This window comes from Dendropsophus ebraccatus, chromosome 12 (genome assembly GCF_027789765.1).
Source record: "Dendropsophus ebraccatus isolate aDenEbr1 chromosome 12, aDenEbr1.pat, whole genome shotgun sequence".
Lineage (NCBI taxonomy): Eukaryota > Metazoa > Chordata > Amphibia > Anura > Hylidae > Dendropsophus > Dendropsophus ebraccatus.
This window is the reverse complement of record NC_091465.1, coordinates 4,241,433-4,265,838: the sequence shown is the minus strand read 5'-3', so window position 1 is coordinate 4,265,838 and position 24,406 is coordinate 4,241,433.

Genomic DNA, 24,406 nt, shown 5'->3' with positions numbered 1-24,406 from the left:
GGTTGAACCTTTTTGCAATATCCCATCCATAAGACTATATGCCATACAATATACAGTGCTGTTGAAAAGTATGTGCCCCCTATGGACTTTACACGCTTATTTGCACAATGGAAGGCTTTGGTATAAAATAACATATAATACCGAGGGAAGAATCTCCCTGTGTAATTCTGGTAATTGGCTTCGAGAATTGCTGATGAAGGTGCACATAGTTGTAAATCACATTAGGCTGTGTTCACACTACTATCCGAGGTGCCATCTGAAGTTCTGTAAGATATGATGAGTAGAATAGTGCAGAATCCAGCAATGTTCTTCATGTCTAAAGACAGACGCCATGATAGGACCCAACGGACACCATAGTTAGTCAACTAGATTGGTAGGGCGCCTCTGGCTTCTGTGGCTTGATGCGTCTGGCACAGCTGTCATGGCTTTGACCATAATGGAAACCATTAGAGATGAGCGACTTGTCAGTCTAAACAAAGCAAAGGGCTTATTAGTCCGCCCCCTGACGCTCCTCCCCAGATGCTGGGAAAAGCTAGATCCATCCAAACTTCTTCCAGATTCCCAGGACTGGATCCAGCTTTTCCAGACACCCGGGTGGAGCGGCAGGGAGCAGAACAGAGTTGAAAGGCAGCCGGCTGACAAGCTGCTTACTGATCATAGGATTTGTTCATTTAGACGGGCGTTTTGCTCATCTCTAGAAATCATGATGGTGGTCTGAACTGAGCCTCAATCATCTGGCCTCCTTTTTCCATGTCTTTCTCGCACTTTTTTTTTTTGTAAGGAATAATTTGTTACAAATGTGACTTTCACCTAAGTGTGCCCATGCCTCCAGCTGCCCTTTAATTTGATTGTACTAATCTTATGAATAAAACCTTAACTTTTTTTTTTTTCATTTTTAAAATTTAGAATCAGATCAAGGCTCAAAATGTCTCACAAATGAAACCTTAAGCTCCAATCCATTTAGTCACGATCATGCCATTGATCCGAGCGGCCAATAGTCACAGCCTATACGATGGGACGTCCTGTTGTCTAGTTGGCTATAAATACTATAGGTGGCTGGCATCCACATGCTAAATAACCAAGTTTAAGTTTTCGGGGAAGAACTGTAAATATTTCCAATTTCTCTCTCCGTGCAGAGTCAGCTGTCCAAGGATTATTACTGACTGTATTATGTAGCCCAATGGTAATCCTCCGCGATCTCTGCCCTGAGCAGAAATTGGTGTCGTGATCTCCACTTTGCCTTATGAATAGTTACAAGGCTTAGAGGAAAATTTGGAAGTGACTGGAGATTTGCTTCACAGTTTACCCACATGTCCCCTCCGTTTTTTCTTCGCAATCTGCCCGTTCTTTTGGGAGTATTAACATTTGACTCTCACGTCTTTCCCATCTGTCTCCTGCCTTATGTCTGTAATCGCCACCCATGATTCAGTCTATGACTCAGTGAAGCTCGAGAAAGATTCCACACTCAACCAGATAAGAGGCGCCGAGGTCATTACGTAACAACTGGAAAGCTTCCACACCGCTTTACTGCCAGGAAAAAGATTTATCGTCCAGACCACATTAAGAACCGCCAGGGATCGAACGCCTCCAGGTGTTTGTCTCCTTATTCCGACAGGTTGGCAGATACATGAAATTATAAGAATTAGATTTTAAATTTGTTTTTTTAAACATAGAAACACAGCAGAACCATAAAGGGTTAAATCCCATCAGTGAGTTCAGGGAATTGTGTTTAAATGCATTAACTCAATGCCAAGACAATTGTTTGCAACATTGTGAGTCCCTTCTGTTTGACTCTTAGGCTTCATGCACATGTCGCATCTCCGTACAGCTCCATACAGGCTCCAATCTGTGCCAAGTTCCATTAGACGTCTTCTCCTCTGGGGGAGATAAGCTTAGTAACATGGTAATGCACCGAGGCACTATAGAGCGGCTCATGGAGCGTCTGCAACTCCACCTTATGCTGCTGCAAGGACTCGGTACAGGGTCCAAGCTCATGTTCTATCAAGTGCATGAGGCCTTAAAGGGGATGACCAGCTATGTCCTATCTTGAATCAGTAAACAGGGGTTCACAGTTCGGGATCATCAGATCAGCAATTCCAAAGAGTGTCTCTCACTTTGGAAGACCTTTCCTGTCCTCTATTACCCCGACAACCCACTGCTATTGATTAGGCTTTGTGTAATGCTCATTTTGTCCTGTGGTGGCGCTGCAGGAAGCATGAAGAGGAGTTTTCTCAGTTAAGGCTCTGTAAGGTAACATGTATATAGAAGCAAAGGTTGTAGTATAACATTAGCCAAAGAAGACAATTTTGGAAAATGCAGCAGAAACACGGCCAAATGCAGTAAAAATGTGTGAAAGGTGCGAACAGACGTCAACTCTTCATAAAACGCCTCAAAGCCAGAGGATTCATGGGAGACTGAGGAAATCATTTCTGTGAAGGAATAGAAATCAGTATGGCTGAAGAACGAAGTCCGTCACATCAGCTAAAACAGGAAAGCAGAAGTCATACCCAAGAGCCTCTACGTTACTGTCTAGTAATAGCCTAAAAAATCAATAATAGTTTCAGTATAGTCTGAAGCCATTGGGACACATGGTCGGGCATGAGCGCTGAGTACACAAAGCGGAAGGCTAGATTTGTCTCAGTAACGATACATTGTAATGAATTAACGCTCTGGAAGCCAGTGACATTAGGCGTCGCGTCTTTGACAGAAAACATAACAGAATATTTTTTGCTGCTTTCTGTCCAAATACGTAAGAAATAGAAAAAGTGCCAAAACAACAATACAGTAACATCTGTTTTACACAGCAAAACTGTCAGGCATTGTAGGGGCTGTCAGCGCCGAGACTGGAAGGCATGAAAGGAAGGGAAGCATTAATTAAACCTGAAGACGCCGCTTTCTCACCGCTCCCACCGCTACGCCAACACCAAGCATGGCTTCCGAAAGCTACGGGAAAAACGCTGGAAAAGTGGCCCAGTGGGCCGTGACTGGACTATTACTTGACACTTTATCGTTGCCGCAGTGGGAACCTTAAGTGAGTTCTCTCTTTGGGAGGTTTTGGCAGATAACATATCACTTCTTTAATGTAGCCTTCAAAAGGCAATCTCCAAGAGCAGGAAACAATTGCTTTTCTATCAATGGGGAATGAACCGTTATGGAGGATGAAAGGGAAAACAAGCGATGAAATAAACCCACATGTCGGAGCTCCGATGACTGGAAATAAAAAGAAAAGGCAACGAGAACTGACAGCGGTGAAATGATCGACAATGGAGAGGAATGGAGGACAGGTCAGGAGTGGTCCCAGATTTTACCATAATTTACACGTCTATCTGTTGTGTCAGCCCCCGTCTACACCTATCGGAGACCTTCTGACCCTGCTGAGGATTTATAAGCCCCTCAGATCTCATCCTCTGCAATACTAATGGCTGCAAATGAGAGCGACGCGAGAGGTCAGCAAACTTTTCAAAAATTCCAGGGCATCAAACATCAGCAAAAATTTTGGTTCGGGCTAGAGATGGCCAAAATTTGAATTCTACTGCCTGGAGAAGGTGGATTCAGCCTGAGGACTACTTGGAAAACATGGATACAGCCATAGGCCATAGGGTGTACCCATGGGATCATGTTATCATGTCACTCAATTTTTCAAGTCAAATTTTTTTTCCCCATTTTGGGAAGTTGCAACAAGATAAAAGTGACACAACCCGGGGGCCCCCCTATACCCGGCCTTCTCACAGCATTTAGTGTATCGGAAATATGGACCGGCACATCTAATATGCAATGAAAAAGACTGTACGCACAAACTCTCTATGTACAACAATTAGTGCACCACTAAACACGGCACATAGCTTTAGGACTGACAGAACAGATGCGGGACACTGCAATGGCTGCTGTATCTACAATCATTGTGTGTGCTCCTATGTGCACTGATCACCGTCCTCACACCTGTATCTGCTTTATCTGTACTGATCACCGCCCTCACACCTGTATCTATACGATGGCTGCTGTATGTGTACTGATCGCTGCCCTCACACCTGTATCTATACAATGGCTGCTGTATCTGTACTGATCGCTGCCCTCACACCTGTATCTATACAATGGCTGCTGTATCTGTACTGATCACTGCCCTCGCACCTGTATCTATACAATGGCTGCTGTATCTCTACTGATCACCGCCCTCTCACCTGTATCTATACAATGGCTGCTGTATCTACAATCATTGTGTGTGCTCCTATGTGCACTGATCACCATCCTCACACCTGTATCTATACAATGGCTGCTGTATCTGTACTGATCACCGTCCTCACACCTGTATCTGCTGTATCTGTACTGATCGCTGCCCTCACACCTGTATCTATACAATGGCTGCTGTATCTGTACTGATCACCGTCCTCACACCTGTATCTATACAATGGCTGCTGTATCTGTACTGATCACCGCCCTCACACCTGTATCTGCTGTATCTGTACTGATCACGGCCCTCACACCTGTATCTATACGATGGCTGCTGTATCTGTACTGATCACTGTCCTCACACCTGTATCTATACAATGGCTGCTGTATCTGTACTGATCACCGTCCTCACACCTGTATCTGTACTGATCACTGTCCTCCCACCTGTATCTATACAATGGCTGCTGTATCTGTACTGATCACCGTCCTCACACCTGTATCTATACAATGGCTGCTGTATCTGTACTGATCACGGCCCTCACACCTGTATCTATACGATGGCTGCTGTATCTGTACTGATCACGGCCCTCACACCTGTATCTATACAATGGCTGCTGTATCTACAATCATTGTGTGTGCTCCTATGTGCACTGATCACCGTCCTCACACCTGTATCTATACAATGGCTGCTGTATCTGTACTGATCACCGTCCTCACACCTGTATCTATACAATGGCTGCTGTATCTGTACTGATCACTGTCCTCACACCTGTATCTATACAATGGCTGCTGTATCTGTACTGATCACCGCCCTCACACCTGTATCTGTACTGATCACTGTCCTCACACCTGTATCTATACAATGGCTGCTGTATCTGTACTGATCACTGTCCTCACACCTGTATCTGTACTGATCACCGTCCTCACACCTGTATCTATACGATGGCTGCTGTATCTGTACTGATCACCGTCCTCACACCTGTATCTGTACTGATCACTGTCCTCACACCTGTATCTGTACTGATCACCGTCCTCACACCTGTATCTATACGATGGCTGCTGTATCTGTACTGATCACCGTCCTCACACCTGTATCTGTACTGATCACTGTCCTCACACCTGTATCTATACAATGGCTGCTGTATCTGTACTGATCACTGTCCTCACACCTGTATCTATACAATGGCTGCTGTATCTGTACTGATCACTGTCCTCACACCTGTATCTATACAATGGCTGCTGTATCTGTACTGATCACCGCCCTCACACCTGTATCTATACAATGGCTGCTGTATCTGTACTGATCACCGCCCTCACACCTGTATCTATACAATGGCTGCTGTATCTGTACTGATCACCGCCCTCACACCTGTATCTATACAATGGCTGCTGTATCTGTGTGGCTTGTTCTTTAACACGTAAAATAATCAAATTCATTGGTATAAAATGATAGAACAACAATAAATTTTGTATTAAAAAGTCTTTTATATGGGAATTACACAATGTTCTTTTAAAACTATGGCTAAAAATTGTAACTGCAGACTTTTGGCCAAACCAATGGAGCTATACAAGTCCCCAAAGTCTTGCTTAGCCGATCCCCACTGTTCTAGAGAAGTTTCTGTGCCTGTGCCAGGCTTGGGCTGGATCCCGCTCATCATGACAACTGAGCGACGCTGGCACGAGGCACTGGCGTGCAGTGTTTGGCAGCTGGACTGTTTTCCATCTTGGCTGCCAAGTGGCAAATGTCCACGTTGCTCAGTTGGCCTCATTGGCAGCATTGGTATGGCTCTATAGGTACGGCCATACGCAGAATGTTCAGTGTTAGAGTTTTAGACTGAAATAGTCCAGTAGAGAAATGTGCCCAGTGCACCTTGTAACGCCTGGAGTAGTGGATCCACTGGACCGGCACCAGCGATGGCACAAACCTCACCAGGGAGCGGAGTCTAAGGGGCCGCTGGTTTTCACCAGAGCCCGCCGCAAGGCGGGATGGACTTGCTGCGGCAGGCGACCCCCAGGTCGCTACCCCTGGCTTGGTTGCTGGTGTCGGCAGGCGAGGCGTGGCAGGAGACGGCACAGGCAATGGTCTGCAGGTGAGAGCGCACGTGACAGGCTGGACACGGGAACAGGTGGAGTGACAGGGAAACAGGAACCAGGAACAGGGGCTTGGGACCAGGTAACGGACAGGACTCAGGAACAGGGACTTGGGACCAGGTAACGGACAGGACTCAGGAACAGGGACTTGGGACCAGGTAACGGACAGGACACAGGAACAACAGGGAGCTGGGCCAAACGCTATAGGAAGCATGTAGAGGCTCCAACACAGGGGACAGGGCATGCTGGGATTTATAGGGGAGTGATTAGGTGCAACTACCAATTAGGAGCGCACTGCCCCTTTAAATCTGAGACAGCCGGCGCGCGCGCGCCCTAGGAGGCGGGGACGCGCGCGCCGGCCGGCACAGCGGGAGACAGGAGCGTGGAGAGGTGAGGCGCCCCCCGGGGCCGAGGTGATAGCAGCGCCGGGTCCCCGACTATGGACACCGGCTGCTGCATGGGGCAGGAAGCGGTCGCGGCGGCGGCCCGGAACGCGGGACGCCGCCGCGGCCGTGACAGTACCCCCCCCCTTTGGCCTCCCCCTCTTTCTTGCCTGCAGATGGCACAGGAAGCCACAAAGTCTTTGACATCTTGAAACAGACTAGGCCACCAGTAGTGGCGAGAGATCCGTTGGCCGGTCTTACGGACTCCAGGGTGCCCGGCCTCCAACGAGGAATGACCCCACTTCAAAATACCTCTTCGAAGCGCAGGGTGAACATGAGTCTTTCCGGGGGGTACTCTCTGAAGCGAGGAGGTGACGACTGGTGCTAGGCGATCAGGCGGTAAAACATGGCAAGGGACTGTGGGTCTGTGGACGAGGACCTTCTGTAAGTTCTCCCGGTGGTGAGAGGACACGACCTTAGTCTTGGGTACGGAGAGAGGGTACACCTCGGCAGAGAAGGCATCCGCCGAGTCTTGGTCTTCTGCCGGTAGGTCGGGTAGAGGCTTGGCTGGGACAGGAAACGACATAGTACACTTGGTCTGAGGTGACCTGAGACACTGGTTGGAACAGTCCTGACCCCAACTGAGAATCTCCCCGGTTCTCCAGTCCAGTTGAGGGGCATGTTCTTGCAGCCACGGGAGTCCCAGGAGGACCGCGGGGGAAGAATGGGGCAGGACGTAGAAGGATATCTCTTCTTGATGTAAAGGACCCACCTGGAGGACTAAAGGTGCGGTCTGGTAGTACACACGGTCGGTAAGAATTTCGCCTGTGACCGAGGAGATAGACAGGGGCCTGGCTAGTCGGGTCACGGGTAGCCGCCATCTTTGGACCAATGTTGCCGCAATAAAACTGCCTGCTGACCCAGAATCGAGGAAGGCAGTAGTCTGATGATTTCGTCCTGAGAGAGTCCGGATGGAAACTGGCATAGACAGACTTGGAATGGTGGCATTCACACCTAGGGACACCTGTCCCACCGGACCTAGGTGCGAGCATTTTCCGGATGTTTGGGGACGTAGGGGACATCCCAGCCGGAAGTGATCGGAACCACCGCAATAGAGACAGAGATTCTGCTCCAGGCGCCGGATTCTTTCATCAGGCGTCAGGTGAGCCCGTTCCACCTGCATAGGAATCTCAGGAGAGGGTTGGGACATCGAAAGGTCAGGATTCTGGAAAACCGGCGCCAGCTGGGGATGGCGACGGGAACGGGTTAGTAAATGTTCATGCCGAACCTCCTCCTCCCTCTCCGAAAAACGAGTATCAACTCGGGTGGCCAGTAGAATGAGTTCGTTCAGGGAGGTAGGCAGGTCTCGGGCAGCGAGCACGTCTCTCACACGACTAGACAGGCCCTTCTTGAAGGTGGCCAATAGGGCGGCCTCGTTCCAGTCCAATTCGGCTGCCAGGGTGCGGAACTGGATGGCGTAGTCACCAACAGAGGAGCTGCCTTGAGAGAGGTTGAGGAGAGCAGTCTCGGCTGAAGAAGCACGGGCAGGTTCCTCAAAGACGGAGCGAAACTCGAATAGGAAGGCCCGGAGATTGGCAGCAACTGGATCATCACGGTCCCACAGTGGCGTGGCCCAGGCCAGGGCTCTACCTTCTAATAGGCTGATGATGAAAGCCACTTTAGAGCGCTCGGTGGAAAACTGACTACTCAAAAGTTCAATGTGCATGGTGCACTGAGTCAAGAATCCTCTGCACAACTTAGAGTCCCCAGAGTACTTGCTTGGGAGGGCCAGTCGGAGTGAAGAAGAAGCGTCAGGAGGTGGTGTGCGCTGGGCAGTAGTCTGCTGCTGTAAGGCGGCAGTGAGTTGCTGGATCTGCTGTGACTGCTTCTGGATTTGTTGCGCCTGCTGAGTGACCACTCTGGCGACATCACGGAGATCAGGCACCTCGCCGGGATCCATGGTTGGAGCCTACTGTAACGCCTGGAGTAGTGGATCCACTGGACCGGCACCAGCGATGGCACAAACCTCACCAGGGAGCGGAGTCTAAGGGGCCGCTGGTTTTCACCAGAGCCCGCCGCAAGGCGGGATAGACTTGCTGCGGCAGGCGACCCCCAGGTCGCTACCCCTGGCTTGGTTGCTGGTGTCGGCAGGCGAGGCGTGGCAGGAGACGGCACAGGCAATGGTCTGCAGGTGAGAGCGCACGTGACAGGCTGGACACGGGAACAGGTGGAGTGACAGGGAAACAGGAACCAGGAACAGGGGCTTGGGACCAGGTAACGGACAGGACTCAGGAACAGGGACTTGGGACCAGGTAACGGACAGGACTCAGGAACAGGGACTTGGGACCAGGTAACGGACAGGACACAGGAACAACAGGGAGCTGGGCCAAACGCTATAGGAAGCATGTAGAGGCTCCAACACAGGGGACAGGGCATGCTGGGATTTATAGGGGAGTGATTAGGTGCAACTACCAATTAGGAGCGCACTGCCCCTTTAAATCTGAGACAGCCGGCGCGCGCGCGCCCTAGGAGGCGGGGACGCGCGCGCCGGCCGGCACAGCGGGAGACAGGAGCGTGGAGAGGTGAGGCGCCCCCCGGGGCCGAGGTGATAGCAGCGCCGGGTCCCCGACTATGGACACCGGCTGCTGCATGGGGCAGGAAGCGGTCGCGGCGGCGGCCCGGAACGCGGGACGCCGCCGCGGCCGTGACACACCTACACCTGCCAAATGAGGAGTTCTGGAACTTCGGAGACAACATCATTGATGCCTCAGCTACCACAGAACCATCGAAAGAGACATGAAGCCACCCAACAAAGAAGAATAACTACAAATGAGTCACACAATAGGTGAAAGAGACCGACCAGAGGAAATATGAAACGATTCAGGATACACAGATATCTGCTGTACTTCTCACCTTCACTTGCACAGTTTACAGTCAATCTTTGCTTTCGACAGCCCCTTGAAGTTACCAAAAATGACAAAATCCCAGACTAGAAGACTTTGTAGGCCGGTATAATTAGGGAAATGATCCTATGAAATTCCTTAGTAATTCCTTCCGAAGCCATTTCCAACTCCATCAAAGTGGTGACAAAGTCACTGACCATGGTCCACGCCATTGAACAGATCATTGACCAGAATAAGCTGGTAGAGTAAAGGTGTTGTCCATTTTGGAAATTCCCAGCTTGCCAGCAATGTTCCTCAACAGTAAGGAGGTCAGAAAATATCAGTTGGAAGTGTTCAGCTCCCCTGCAGCTCAACCAGAGAAGAAGCTAAGGATCTGGAGGCACGAGAAGTATGAAGAGAAGATAATATCACCACTAGTGTTGAGTGAGCACTTAAAGGAGAAGTCCGAGGTCGGCTGGGGAGAGGTGACATCACCATTTTTATCCAGGATGTGACATCACCATGTTATCCAGGAAGTGACATCACCATGTTATCCAGGGAGTGACATCACCATGTTATTCAGGAAGTGACATCACCATGTTATCCAGGAAGTGACATCATCATGTTATCCAGGAAGTGACATCACCATGTTATCCAGGAAGTGACATCATCATGTTATCCAGGAAGTGAAGCCTTGATGCAGTAGTAAGTGCGGGGAAAAAAAGCTATTTATGTGCATTTCCCGTAATAAGTGTATATTGGTGATTTGTATAACTTTTGGGGGGCAATACAATACTTTCATAAAAAATTTTGCCGGACTTCTCCTTTAAACTAGGTTGCCCCTGCTTGGCACATTAGAGCTCCGGCGGTATGCCGTCAATAGCTGGCATACCGCCAAACTTCAGATGTGTCTTGCAGAAACCTTTTACATTTTGTCATTCTATTTTTTGTATGTTTCAAAGGATGAAATATACAAAAATAGAACAAAAAATGTAACAGGTGTATTAATACCTATTCAGTTGAGTATAGTGTCATCGGTTATTGGATGTGTATGGCCACTTACCCAAGCATCCCGAAGCCTGAGCACTATGCCAGACCAGACACTCTCGCTCCACACTAATCACCGCACTTACAAAACAATTGTCATGGTTAATCCAGGACCAGTCATTTTTTAAACAAAAACTAATAAAGGTCAAGTTTTCGTTTCAGTGATAGTCTTCTTGCTGGGTGAACTCTATTTGTGAATACAAAAATAAAGAAAAAGAAAGAAAGAAAACGGATGATTCCTGAAGCCCAAAATACCAATGATGAAGTGGAATAGAATGCAGAGTAGTATCCGGATGATTCCAGCTCCCGGTTGTGCTGGGACCGGCGGTGGATCCCTCTAATGACCTTCCCGCTCACTACTTCTCCCCGTCACTCAGATTGATAAACAGCATTTTCTCGTCTCGAGTAGATGAATATATAAAGTGTCTCTCACGTCAGGTTTAATAATAACTTAATTGCCTGGAAACGTTTTGTGTGAAAAGCCGGAACCTTCCGTTTGCCGCAGAAGGGCCCGGAATGCCGAGTCAGGTCTCAGCTCGAATAATGCGCCATTCTTGACATAATGACTTTCTTCCCAGTCATGGCTCTCCTGCGCATTGTACCTGATATTACAGCGCGCTCTCCACCGCCACGTCTCGTCTTCTTTTGATTCGAACCATTTAAATCTCTTCACTACATGAAAGAGAAGAGTAAATATTTAATTATTCTCGGATTCTGGATAAACCTTAACAAGATGTAAAATATTTAATCTGAAAGATTTTACATCAGAAACTTCATATAATACGAGATTCTCCAGGCGGCCGTGAATTCTGATTAGAGTTACGTCCCGGCTTTGTGTGCTTTACAGAACGTGAATGGCAAATTCTATTGCAAAGTACATAAAAACTGATTGAACGATGGACAACAATAGCGAAGTCAAGTTGGAAATGACGAAAAATGATCAAGATCAAGCTGTTCTTCATATTGAGACAGAATGAGACAGGGAGACGGCAATTATTCTGATATAGAGAAGAAGATGCAGCCAGAATGGGAATTAGAGGCAGAAGAAGAGCAATGACGGAAGAAACGGGATCAGTAAAAAATTTCTCTTCTGGTAAAGAATGGGAAATATGTTCCATCGTTGAACAATGGGCGTGGATATAATCATCATTTTGGGGTCATCAAGGCATGAGGGTGTTTGGTGTAGAGATTATCAACCTTTTCAAAAGTTCGGTTTGGCAGGTTCATTGAACTTTGAAGGAAAGTTGAGGTTCTTAAGCAGTTGCATACAGTTAGTTTTCTGCTTTGGATAGATGTTATCGCCGTGTATACCGATTGCTTTCTAGCCCACCAGCTTCTTTTGTGTTTAGTAACTTATAACAATCCTGTATGTTACTGTCCAATTTTGCTGTTGGGAATGAAAATGTGCTGTCATAAGTAATTATACACAAAAGAAGCTGGTGGAGTAGAAAGCAATGGGCAATGTTGCCTTCTACCTGCCAGCTTGTTTTGTGTATATTTACTTTTGACAGCATGTTTTGTTCCAGTGTTGCTGTTTTTTTTTGTTTTCAACAGCAACAATGGAACTAAAACATGCTGTTAGAAGTAAATATACACAAATTTGTAGTTTGTGTACACATACACAAGTTTGTAGTTCTGTTTGCTCATCTCTAGTTCAGTGATAACAATTCTTACCAATGAAACAAGCCAAATCCTCGCTAATGGGAAAAGAAAATTTAGGTTCTGACCAATAGAACAAGACAAGTCAAGTAAAAGTAAATAGAGCAAGACAAGTAAAGTTCTCAACAACTGAACTAGACTAGTTGGGTTCTGACCAATGAAATTGTTTTTACTAAGAAATTAGGAGAAATTTCCATGAGGGAGGGGAAGGGATAATAAACAATCTTAACTTACCTCTCCCTGTGCCTCCAAAGTCCTGCTCACCACTCCGGGACCCCTGCTGAGCTCCAGGATCCCAGGCTCCAGTGACATCACGACTTGACTGATGGATTGCCCCATCAACCAATCAGTGACTGGTACAGGACTCTGCTGCAGTCACTGATTGGCTGAGCGGGCAATCCATCAGCCAGGTCCCCCAAGGGGTGACAACATCGCAACTTGGGGTAAATTGTCACGGCCGCGGCGGCTTCCCGCGTTCCGGGTCGCCGCCGCGACCGCCTCCTGTCCCATGCAGCCGCCGGGGTCCTTGTGTAGGGACCCGGCGCTGCTGCTAGTTCGGCCCCTGGGGCGCCTCACCTCTCCTCCGTTCCTGTCTCGGTCTGTGCCGGCCGGCGCGCGCGTCCCCGCCTCCTAGGGCGCGCGCGCGCCGGCTGTCTCAGATTTAAAGGGCCAGTCCGCCCTTAATTGGTTAGTTGCACCAATCACTCGCCTATAAATCCCAGCATGCCCTGTCCCTTGTGTTGGAGCCTCTACATGCTTCCCATAGCGTTTGGCCCAGCTCCCTGTTGTTCCTGACCTTAGTCCTTGTCCCTGGTTCCTGTCCTTAGTCCTTGTCCCTATCCTTGCCCGCTGCCTTCCCATTGTTCCTGAGTCCTGTCCGCCACCTGCGGTTACGCCTACAGACCTCTGTCAGCACCATCTCCTGCCTACTGCTCCTGCCACGCCTCGCCTGCCGTCACCAGCAACCAAGCCAGGGGTAGCGACCTGGGGGTCGTCTGCCGCAGCAAGTCCATCCCGCCTTGCGGCGGGCTCTGGTGAAAACCAGCGGCCCCTTAGACTCCGCTCCCTGGTGAGGTTAGTGCCATCGCTGGTGACGGTCCAGTGGATCCACTACTCCAGGCGTTACACCTGTCCATTACAAAAAAATCCCACCAAAAGTTAAATCCAACCACTGGGGGAGCCGGATGCAAGTCTTCCAGGTGTCTGAAAAAGTAAACATAAACAAAAAATAATGAGTAGACATACATCATAAAAACTTTAAAACCAGATAACACATGTATATCCTAAAAATACAGACGGGAGCTACTCACATACCTGGAAGTACCTTGTACTCGAGATTGAGACCTTTAGGGCTCAATGTATCGAGCACAAAGATCCACCTAAGTTCCAATTTCTTCAGCCTCAATTCCCGATTCCCACCCCTCACTAATGGTGGCACATGGTCGATGACTCTATATCGTAGTTGACTTACTGTATGGCCGGCCTCACTGAAATGTTTGGGAATAGGTAACTCTGTTTTCTGTGTTCTAATCGTGCTTTTATGTTGTTGTTTTCTGTATCTAACCTCCTGCGTGGTCTCACCAATATAGTACAGACCACATGGACATACGATCATATATACAACTGTCACGGCCGCGGCGGCGTCCCGTGCTCCGGGCCGCCGCCGCGACTCCTCTCTTCCCCATGCAGCAGCCGGTGTCCATAGGCAGGGACCCGGCGCTGCTGTTACTTCGGCCCCGGGGGGCGTCTCACCTCTCCACGCTCCTGTGCCGGCCGGCGCGTGCGTCCCCGCCTCCTAGGGCGGCTGTCTCAGATTTAAAGGGGCAGTGCGCTCCTAATTGGTCATGCACACAATCACTCCCTATAAATTCCAGCCCTGCCCCACTGCAGGTGTTGGAGCCTCTACATGCTTCCCATAGCGTTTGGCCCTGCTCCCTGTTGTTCCTGACCTTAGTCCTTGTCCCTTGTTCCTGTCTTCAGTCCTTGTCCTTAGTCCTTGCCCGCTGCCTTCCCATTGTTCCTGAGTCCTGTCCGCCACCTGCGAGCACATCTACTATCCTCTGCCTGCACGATCTTCTGCCTACTGCTCCTGCCACGCCTCGCCTTCCGTCACCAGCAACCAAGCCAGGGGTAGCGACCTGGGGGTCGTCTGCCGCAGCAAGTCCATCCCGCCTTGCGGCGGGCTCTGGTGAAAACCAGCGGCCCCTTAGACTCCGCTCCCTGGTGAGGTTAGTGCCATCGCTGGTGACGGTCCAGTGGATCCACTACTCCAGGCGTTACATAAATGAGTTCCCTCCAGGATCCAGAAACCTGTTCTTTGGAGCTCTGGATTTGATATTGCAGGGTCCATTGCAGTAGTAAATCATAGAAAACCTCTCCTGCTCTGGACAGTTCCTGACATGGACAGAGGTGGCAGCAGAGAGCACTGTGTTAGACTGGAGAGAAAACACCACTTCATGCAGAACTTACAGCAGCTGATAAGTACAGGACAACTGGAGATTTCTAATTCGAAGGAATTTACAAATCTATATAACTTTCTGACATCTGGTGATTCATTTATTTTTCCTCCGAAATCCCCCTTTAAGCCTATAGAGAAGCATATAAAAATTGGATCACTGTGGCAGTACCTTGTAGCCCACATTCAATTTATTGCAGAAAACAGGAAGGATTTTTTATAGTTCTAATTGGGATCTTGCATTTACATTACCATTTGCCGACATGCATATATATGTCGGCATCCTTTAAAAATGAGATATAAATTGAATACATACATGGACGTGTATACATATACATACATGGACGTGTATACAGATACATACATGGACGTGTATACATATACATACATGGACGTGTATACATATACATACATGGACGTGTATACAGATACATACATGGACGTGTATACATATACATACATGGACGTGTATACAGATACATACATGGACGTGTATACAGATACATACATGGACGTGTATACAGATACATACATGGACGTGTATACAGATACATACATGGACGTGTATACAGATACATACATGGACGTGTATACAGATACATACATGGACGTGTATACAGATACATACATGGACGTGTATACAGATACATACATGGACGTGTATACAGATACATACATGGACGTGTATACAGATACATACATGGACGTGTATACATACACATACACTACCGTTCAAAAGTTTGGGGTCCCCCAAACAATTTAGTGTTTTCCATGAAAAGTCCCACTTCTTCACCCCCGTACGTTGTGAAATGAATAGAAAATAGAGACAAGACATTGACAAGGTTAGAAATAAGGATTTGTATGTGAAATAACATTGTTCTTCCATCACACTTTGCTTCCGTCCCAGAATCCTCCTTTTGCAGCAATTCCAGCATTGCACACCTTTGGCATTCTAGCTATTAATCTGTTGGGGTAAGCTGGAGAAATTGCCCCCCACGCTTCTAGAAGCAGCTCCCACAAGTTGGATTGGTTGGATGGGCACTTCTGGTGTACCATACGGTCCAGCTGCTCCCACAATGGGGTGGTGATCTGGTGACTGCGCTGGCCACTCCATTACCTATGATAGAATACCAGCTGCCGCTTCTGCTGGAAATAGTTCTTGCACAATTTGGAGGTGTTTAGGGTCATTGTCCTGTTGTAGGATGAAATTGGCTCCAACCAAGCGCTGCCCACTGGGTATGGCATGGCGGTGCAGAGTGATGGCCTTCCTTATTCACAATCCCTTTTACCCTGTACAAATCTCCCACCTTACCAGCACCAACCCCAGACCATCACATGACCTCCACCATGTATAACAGATGGCGTCAGGCATTCTTCCAGCATCTTCTCATTTCTTTTGCGTCTCACAAACGTTCTTCTTTGTCATCCAAACACCTCAAACTTGGATTCATCCATCATCCACAACACTTTTTTCCAGTCTTCCTCTGTCCAATCTCTGTGTTCTTTTGCCCATCTTAATCTTTTTCTTTTATTGGCCAGTCTCAGATATGGCTTTTTCTTTGCCACTCTGCCCTGAAGCCCAAAATCCGGCAGCCGCCTCTTCACTGTAGATGGTGACACTGGTGTTTTGCGGGTACTATGTAATGAAGATGCCAGGTGGGGACCTGTGAGGCGTCTTTCTCAAACTAGAGACTCTAATGTGCTTATCTTCTTGCTTAGTTGTGCAACGCGGCCTCCCACTTCTTTTTCTACTCTGGTTAGAGCCTGCTTGTGCTGTCCTCTGATGGGAGTAGTACCCACCGTTGTAGGAAATCTTCAATTTCTTAGCAATTTCTGGCATGGAATAGCCTTCATTTCTAAGAACAAGAATAGACTGTCGAGTTTCAGATGAAAGTTCTCTTTTTCTGGCCATTTTGAGCGTTTAATTGACCCCACAAATGTGATGCTCCAGAAACACAATCTGCTCAAAGGAAGGTCAGTTTTGTAGCTTCTGTAACGAGCTAGACTGCTTTCAGATGTGTGAACATGATTGCACAAGGGTTTTCTAATCATCAATTAGCCTTCTGAGCCAATGAGCAAACACATTGTACCATTAGAAGACTGGAGTGATAGTTGCTGGAAATGGGCCTCTATACACCTATGTAGATATTGCACCAAAAACCAGACATTTGCAGCTAGAATAGTCACTTACCACATTAGTAATGTATAGAGGGGATTGGTTTAAAGTTAGGACTAGTTTAAAGTTATCTTCATTGAAAAGTATAGCGCTTTTCCTTCAAAAATAAGGACATTTCCATGTGACCCCAAACTTTTGAACGGTAGTGTATGTATATGTATACACGTCCATGTATGTATATGTATACACGTCTATGTATGTATATGTTTACACGTCCATGTATGTATATGTATACACGTCCATGTATGTATATGTATACACGTCCATGTATGTATATGTATACACGTCCATGTATGTATATGTATACACGTCCATGTATGTATATGTTTACACGTCCATGTATGTATATGTATACACGTCCATGTATGTATATGTATACACGTCCATGTATGTATATGTATACACGTCCATGTATGTATATGTATACACGTCCATGTATGTATATGTATACACGTCCATGTATGTATATGTATACACGTCCATGTATGTATATGTTTACACGTCCATGTATGTATTCAATTTATATCTCATTTTTAAAGGATACCGACACATATATGCACCAAACTTTTGAACGGTAGTGTACATGGACGGCAAGCGTCCCAGTGACATGTAGTCAGATAGCGATTATGTTTGGGTCATTTTCTGAGCTTATATCTGAGATTCAACATCGCAGCCAATCTGAGCCCATAGGAAAGGCCGTCCATGCAGGTAACATCCCATCCTGACTGTATACACACAATGTTTTTATGTCCTAACACACAGAACTGCAGGAACCAACAAGGAAAACATTTAAAAAAAGACAATCCCTTTAAACCTTGAAGGATGCTTTAACATCATTGATTTGCCAGCCACCTAAAAGCCTTGAACGTGACGGTGAGCGCCGCCTCCCCTACTGGAGAATTATTCAATTTAAGGTAATGTAATCTCTGTGCTCAGGCTCTCTAGAAGCTTCCTCTCTCTAATACAGACGCTTTATGATATACAGTACGCAGCAATTTCCACCCCATTTAGGAGGATAACGCTCGACAAGTGCCGTATATTAAGGTTTATAATAAAATGCACTTTAAGATCAGCGGGATTGTGCTTCCAAGGTCACCGCAAAGTTACACAGAAAGAGAGAGATGGCTGCGATAGTGAGCGCGGATATCTCCGAGGAAAGCCGCCAGAAGCCTGACCTTTACGGCATGACAAAGCTTAGAACCGTGAATTATTTAACCCAAGCCCAACAGAGATCGCTTCTCACTTGCAGGTGGCGGAGATTTCACAGCAGCCAAATGTGCGTCTTCTTCAGTCTGGTGGTATATGGAGGGATGACTCTGGTGGTATATGGAGGGGTGACTCTGGTGGTATATGGAGGGATGTACGTCTGGTGGTATATGGAGGGGTGTACGTCTGGTGGTATATAGAGGGATGACTCTGGTGGTATATGGAGGGATGTACGTCTGGTGGTATATGGAGGGATGTACGTCTGGTGGTATATGGAGGGATGACTCTGGTGGTATATGGAGGGATGTACGTCTGGTGGTATATGGAGGGATGACTCTGGTGGTATATGGAGGGATGTACGTCTGGTGGTATATGGAGGGATGACTCTGGTGGTATATGGAGGGGTGACTCTGGTGGTATATGGAGGGATGTACGTCTGGTGGTATATGGAGGGATGACTCTGGTGGTATATGGAGGGATGTACGTCTGGTGGTATATGGAGGGATGTACGTCTGGTGGTATATGGAGGGATGACTCTGGTGGTATATGAAGGGATGTACGTCTGGTGGTATATGGAGGGATGACTCTGGTGGTATATGGAGGGGTGTATGTCTGGTGGTATATGGAGGGATGTACGTCTGGTGGTATATGGAGGGGTGACTCTGGTGGTATATGGAGGGATGTACGTCTGGTGGTATATGAAGGGATGTACGTCTGGTGGTATATGGAGGGATGACTCTGGTGGTATATGAAGGGATGTACGTCTGGTGGTATATGGAGGGATGACTCTGGTGGTATATGAAGGGATGTACGTCTGGTGGTATATGGAGGGATGTATGTATGGTGGTATATGGAGGGATGTACGTCTGGTGGTATATGGAGGGATGTATGTCTGGTGGTATATGGAGGGATGACTCTGGTGGTATATGGAGGGGTGACTCTGGTGGTATATGGAGGGATGTACGTCTGGTGGTATATGGAGGGATGACTCTGGTGGTATATGGAGGGATGTATGTCTGGTGGTATATGGAGGGATGTACATCTGGTGGTATATGGAGGGAAGTACGTCTGCTTCGTATATAGAGGGAAGATGGACGCCCGATCATTCATCATCCTCACCTGGGAAACGTTAATTGTCTTATTATATTGGATGGAGAAGGAAATCCCAATATAAGTCTCTGGGAGATTTGTGCTGTCCATGGTGCTGAAGAGAGCGAGACTCTGCACCATCATTTACAGCAGAGGCCTCAGTATAACGTCCGTCCGTCCTTCAGCCTTCTAACAGGGGCTTATACCAGGCGTTTACTGGGGGCCCCGAATAACAATACTTCCATTACATATCCTCTTGGTCTGAATCTTTCCTCTCTGTGAGAGAAGACCTATAAAGCGACTAGTGGACACCAATCTACTTGCAGAGGGGGGCATCTATATATCTAAGAGGAAGGGCCCTGATTTACCTGGAAGGGGGGAAAATTTTGGGGGGAATTGTTTATCTGCAAAGAGCACTCATATGTCTGCAGGGGCACCTATCTACCTACTAGGGGACCTGTTTACCTACAAAGAGCATCCATATTTCTGCAGGGGCAGCTATCTACCTACAGGTACATCGAGACCTATTTACCTACAAAGAAACTTGTCTAGCTACTGTGGTCCCCTATTAACATATTGAGTACACCCATTTACTTGCTGGGGAACCTATCTGTTGGGGAGATCTACCTACCAAGGGGATCATTACCATTTTGGCCACTATGGGTAGAGAAAAGGTGAGGAGGAGACTGGAAAAGTGCCGAACCTAAGACATTTGTCTGTCAGGCTTTGCAGAGATGAAACACAGATGGAAGAAATCTTCCTGGCAGTTTGGACCAGATGGAAATAAAAAGGGAAGGAATCCCTTGTAAGTCACTTGATGTAACAGCACTGTAATCCCTTTTCAGCCTGTATGACACGTGTACAGCTGGTATCTATCTACCACTATATGGTCACTGTATCAGGATTTTCCAATATTGTGATTTATCATTTGTCCCTTGTATAGTAGTGTCAATGATAATATTGGGTATTGTTGTAGATAATATATATAGTGATAATATTTGTTCCATTATTTAGAGGTATACACTGTTAACACACATAGATGTTGTGTTTTAGTTATATTGTTTTTTATGGGGGATGGGAGAGGGGGCACTGTTTCGGTCATCTGCCTAGGGCACAAAGATACCTTCTGCCGGTCCTGCTAGCCAGTTGTCACCTTACGTTTCTATACTGAGCGAGGTCTCATACACGTGCACTCCTTCTGGTTCCATATTACAGAGCCATGGGCACTGCGAATGCTGGACTGGCAGAGGGTATATTGGGTACATTGGTTTGACACTCACCTAGGAACAATCAGAAAACCACATAGAGAATGAGAGTCTGGGCTCAGAAGAACCTACAGTACAGTTGGTGGTCCCAGTCTTGCTCGTTCCTCTGGCTCGGACCCCCGCTTCTCACCGCTGCCTCTCTAGACACATATTCAGCTTCATCATTATCATAGATTGCATAATGGGCGAAGACATAAAGGACATTTAGACTCCGCTCCCCGGTGTGACCCAAAGTCAGACCAGTTCGGTAGCCCAACAGGTCCATATCGGCTGCCTGTTATGGTCAGGTATATGAGACATCCAAACCACGGAATATAACTGAGAACCTACAGTTTTATCTAACTCTCAACTCAGGGTAACTCTGTAATTTATTACTTTTAGATCCAATCCTTAAATGCAGTCATAATAAGCCTGAAAAACTTGGCACCTAAAGAGCACTGGCTATAGTTAAGGAGAGCCATAAATCCTATTAGCTTCACTAAATTGCTAAAGACCAACTACAGTATTAGGTCCATCAACAGACATGAATTAGAACCCACTAATTTGTGGGGATCCTGATATACGGCCCGCCGTGCTGGCTTCATTCTACATGGAGATTGTCCCAGAATCACTCCACCCCATCAAAAAGCAATTACACTGAAGAACAAGGGCGTTGGATGTGATTGCCGGCCTATCTATTAATGCGCTCAACAAAGTCTTTTCCATCATTTAATTACCATTACGGTGATTGATCTCCAGACAGATGAAAATACATCCGTTTTTCTCATTCTATGCCGCCCATCCGGAATGAAAAATTACTTTGTCGTTTATGGTTAAAGGGAAATATCAAGAAAGGTGAATGACTGGAGCTTGTTAGGAAGACGTTTAAAATGATGACGGAGATATGATGGAGAGACGGTGATATGATGGGAAGAAGGGGAAATGGTGGGGAGATGGTGAAATGATGGAGAGACGGGGAAATGATGGGGAGACAGTGAAATGATGGGGAGACGGGGAAATGATGGGGAAATGATAGTGGTCTGGGCCTCCTTCTCCTTGTATGTACCTCACCCTGGCCCAGCAGTGGTCTGGGCCTCCTTCTCCTTGTATGTACCTGTTAGGAACCGGTGACACCAGACACACAGAGACAGTGAGCCCTAAGCTCAGCCCCGCCCACTGTCCCTACCTACTTGCCACAATCCGCCCTAAGATGGCGGCGAGCAACTTGGCGGCGGTCCCTGCACTGGCTAGGTGGGACACAAAGACAAGACAGACAGACACAATAAGGATAGTCAACAGTCCGGGTCACAACAATCAGGCAGGAAAAGTACAAAATCACAATCCAATAAACGTAGTCAAAGTCCAGGCAATATGGTCAAGGGCAGGCGGCAAGCAAGGGAAGTCAAGGAATAAGGCAAAGATCAGGAATAGCAAATACACAGAAGATACAAGCAGGCAGAGACTAAGTCAATAACCAGCAATGATATCCAAGACTGAGGTTAGTATATAGGAGGCCAGGGTTCTGATCCAGAACATAATTGGACCATCCCCCTGATCTCCAAGCACAGACAGCTGAGAACAAAACAGATCCACTGGCAGGAAGACCTGTCAGTCACAGCAGAACCAAAACACAGATTAACCCTGACATGGCCAGACAGAACTCAGCAGGTAAAGTCGGGTGTGTCTCTCAAGGTGAGCAAAACCAGTGTTCACACACTACAAAACAAAAAACAGAAACAGAATGGCAAGAAAATCAGCACCTTCTCGGCCGCACAGCACGAGCCAAGGGGCGCATAATGCTCCGCAAAGATACAGTCCTGACAGTACCTCACAGTGGCCCAGCAGTGGTCCGTGTCTCCTTCTCCTTGTATGTACCTCACCCTGGCCCAGCAGTGGTCCGGGCCTCCTTCTCCTTGTATGTACCTAACCCTGGCCCAGCAGTGGTCCGGGCCTCCTTCTCCTTGTATGTACCTCACCCTGGCCCAGTAGTGGTCCGGGCCTCCTTCTCCTTGTATGTACCTCACCCTGGCCCAGCAGTGTTCCGGGCCTCCTTCTCCTTGTATGTACCTCACCCTGGCCCAGCAGTGGTTCGGGCCTCCTTCTCCTTGTATGTACCTCACCCTGGCCCAGCAGTGGTCCGGGCCTCCTTCTCCTTGTATGTACCTCACCCTTGCCCAGCCACGGTCCGGGCCTCCTTCTCCTTGTATGTACCTTACCCTGGCCCAGCAGTGGTCTGGGCCTCCTTCTCCTTGTATGTACCTCACAGTGGCCCAGCAGTGGTCTGGGCCTCCTTCTCCTTGTATGTACCTCACAGTGGCCCAGCAGTGGTCCGACCTCTTTTCCTTGCGGTGCCAGTAGGTGCATTACTCCATAGCAATGGCTACCAGACCTGCTGACAGTGAAACTGACTTCGGCTGCCTGTGATAGTTACCACTTTGCTGCTCAGTTCTACTGGCCTTTAACCCCCGGTTTGATTGCTGGTTCTAACATTCCCCTCTGGTTTTGACTCTTGGCATCTGACTCTGGTATTGTTCTTTCCTCGAATGATGGACTTCATGTTTTTGGACTCCAATTCTCACGTGCATCCCAGAGGTCACTTTAATGGCTTTTCCACTGGGAGAATACATTTGGCACTTACTGATGCATTAAAAGAAGCAAAGTCGACTACACAATATAAATGTTTGATCCTTTGAGATCTTTATTGTGGGAACACCCTCATAAAGGACAATTAATGGGTCAAAACCTTAACCACATCCTAATGACTCTATACGTCCTCCATGAACTCTTTGGTCAGAATACCCCCTTCTCTTAAGGAGATCCTACTGGTGATCAGCCCATGGTCCGGGAGGTTATATTGCTTTCCCATTCTGGCTTACAGAGGAAGGTCCTGAGCAGTGGAATCCATTTATGATGTCCTAATGGGACGACCCCTTTAAGAGCAATGACATCAAGTCATTAAGACAAAGATGGAAATAAAAAGTCAAAGGACCAGGATAGATAGATAGTAGAGATGAGCAAATTTACTGAAGGTTTGGGTTTGCATGAACCCTAATGATGGGCATTTGAATCCTTCTGCTTGAAGAAAGTGGATGCCACCCTAAGACTGCCTAGAAAACATGGATACACCCTACGGCCTATGGCTGTACCAATGTTTTCCAAGCAGTCTTCGGGCTGCATCCATTGGATTCAAATGCCGATTGTTTGGGTTCATACAAACCTAAACCTTCGAAAGTTCTCTCATCTCTAATAGGTAGATAGACATAAGATAGATAGATAATCCCTGATCACTGGGATACATAACAATCATCTTAGTATCTTGTCTATGTTATTGTTATTGTTCCCAGGTAGCAGAAGACAGGCCAAGCAAGTATAACACCAGGCATCTAATAACTTTATCAGTAGTCATTTCCCTCAATGCCGGCGGCTTCCTGGGCTCATAAGGAGCTTATGTGTGACGGAAATGAAAGCACATTTGATAATGCACCTCGAAGGCATTTGTACCCCTACAGCTTCAATATGCCATCCATTCTCCTTCATCCCCTTATTGTAAACCAGCAAACTGGAGGAAAATTAACATACCCTGAAAAATGGACAGGAAGATGCACCACGTGAAACTAATGTTATTACCAGGCATTTTACATCAGAGACTCTTTTGTTCACCATTGAACCAGTTAATTTGTTGCGGCTGGAAGGCCACTGGCGGGAGATCTCCAGCCCGGCAACTAAATAAGAGATTAAAAATACAAAAATCATCAAAAGTTAAGCCAAGAAAAACAGCAACGGGTTATATAACTTATAGGAGGAAAGGATCCCAGCACGTGTACACTGAGGTCGGAAGCGCTAAAGCCGGCAGGAGTCTGGGATGGGGATCATTGGATCCACCAGAGGACACGATTCTCAGGACCACCTTCCATCTGCATCGAACATGTTGAAAACTATAATATTTTGCTCAATAAGGCCTAATAAGTGCTTGGACTCTAATTTCCCTCATGTTGGGTATTTGAGAT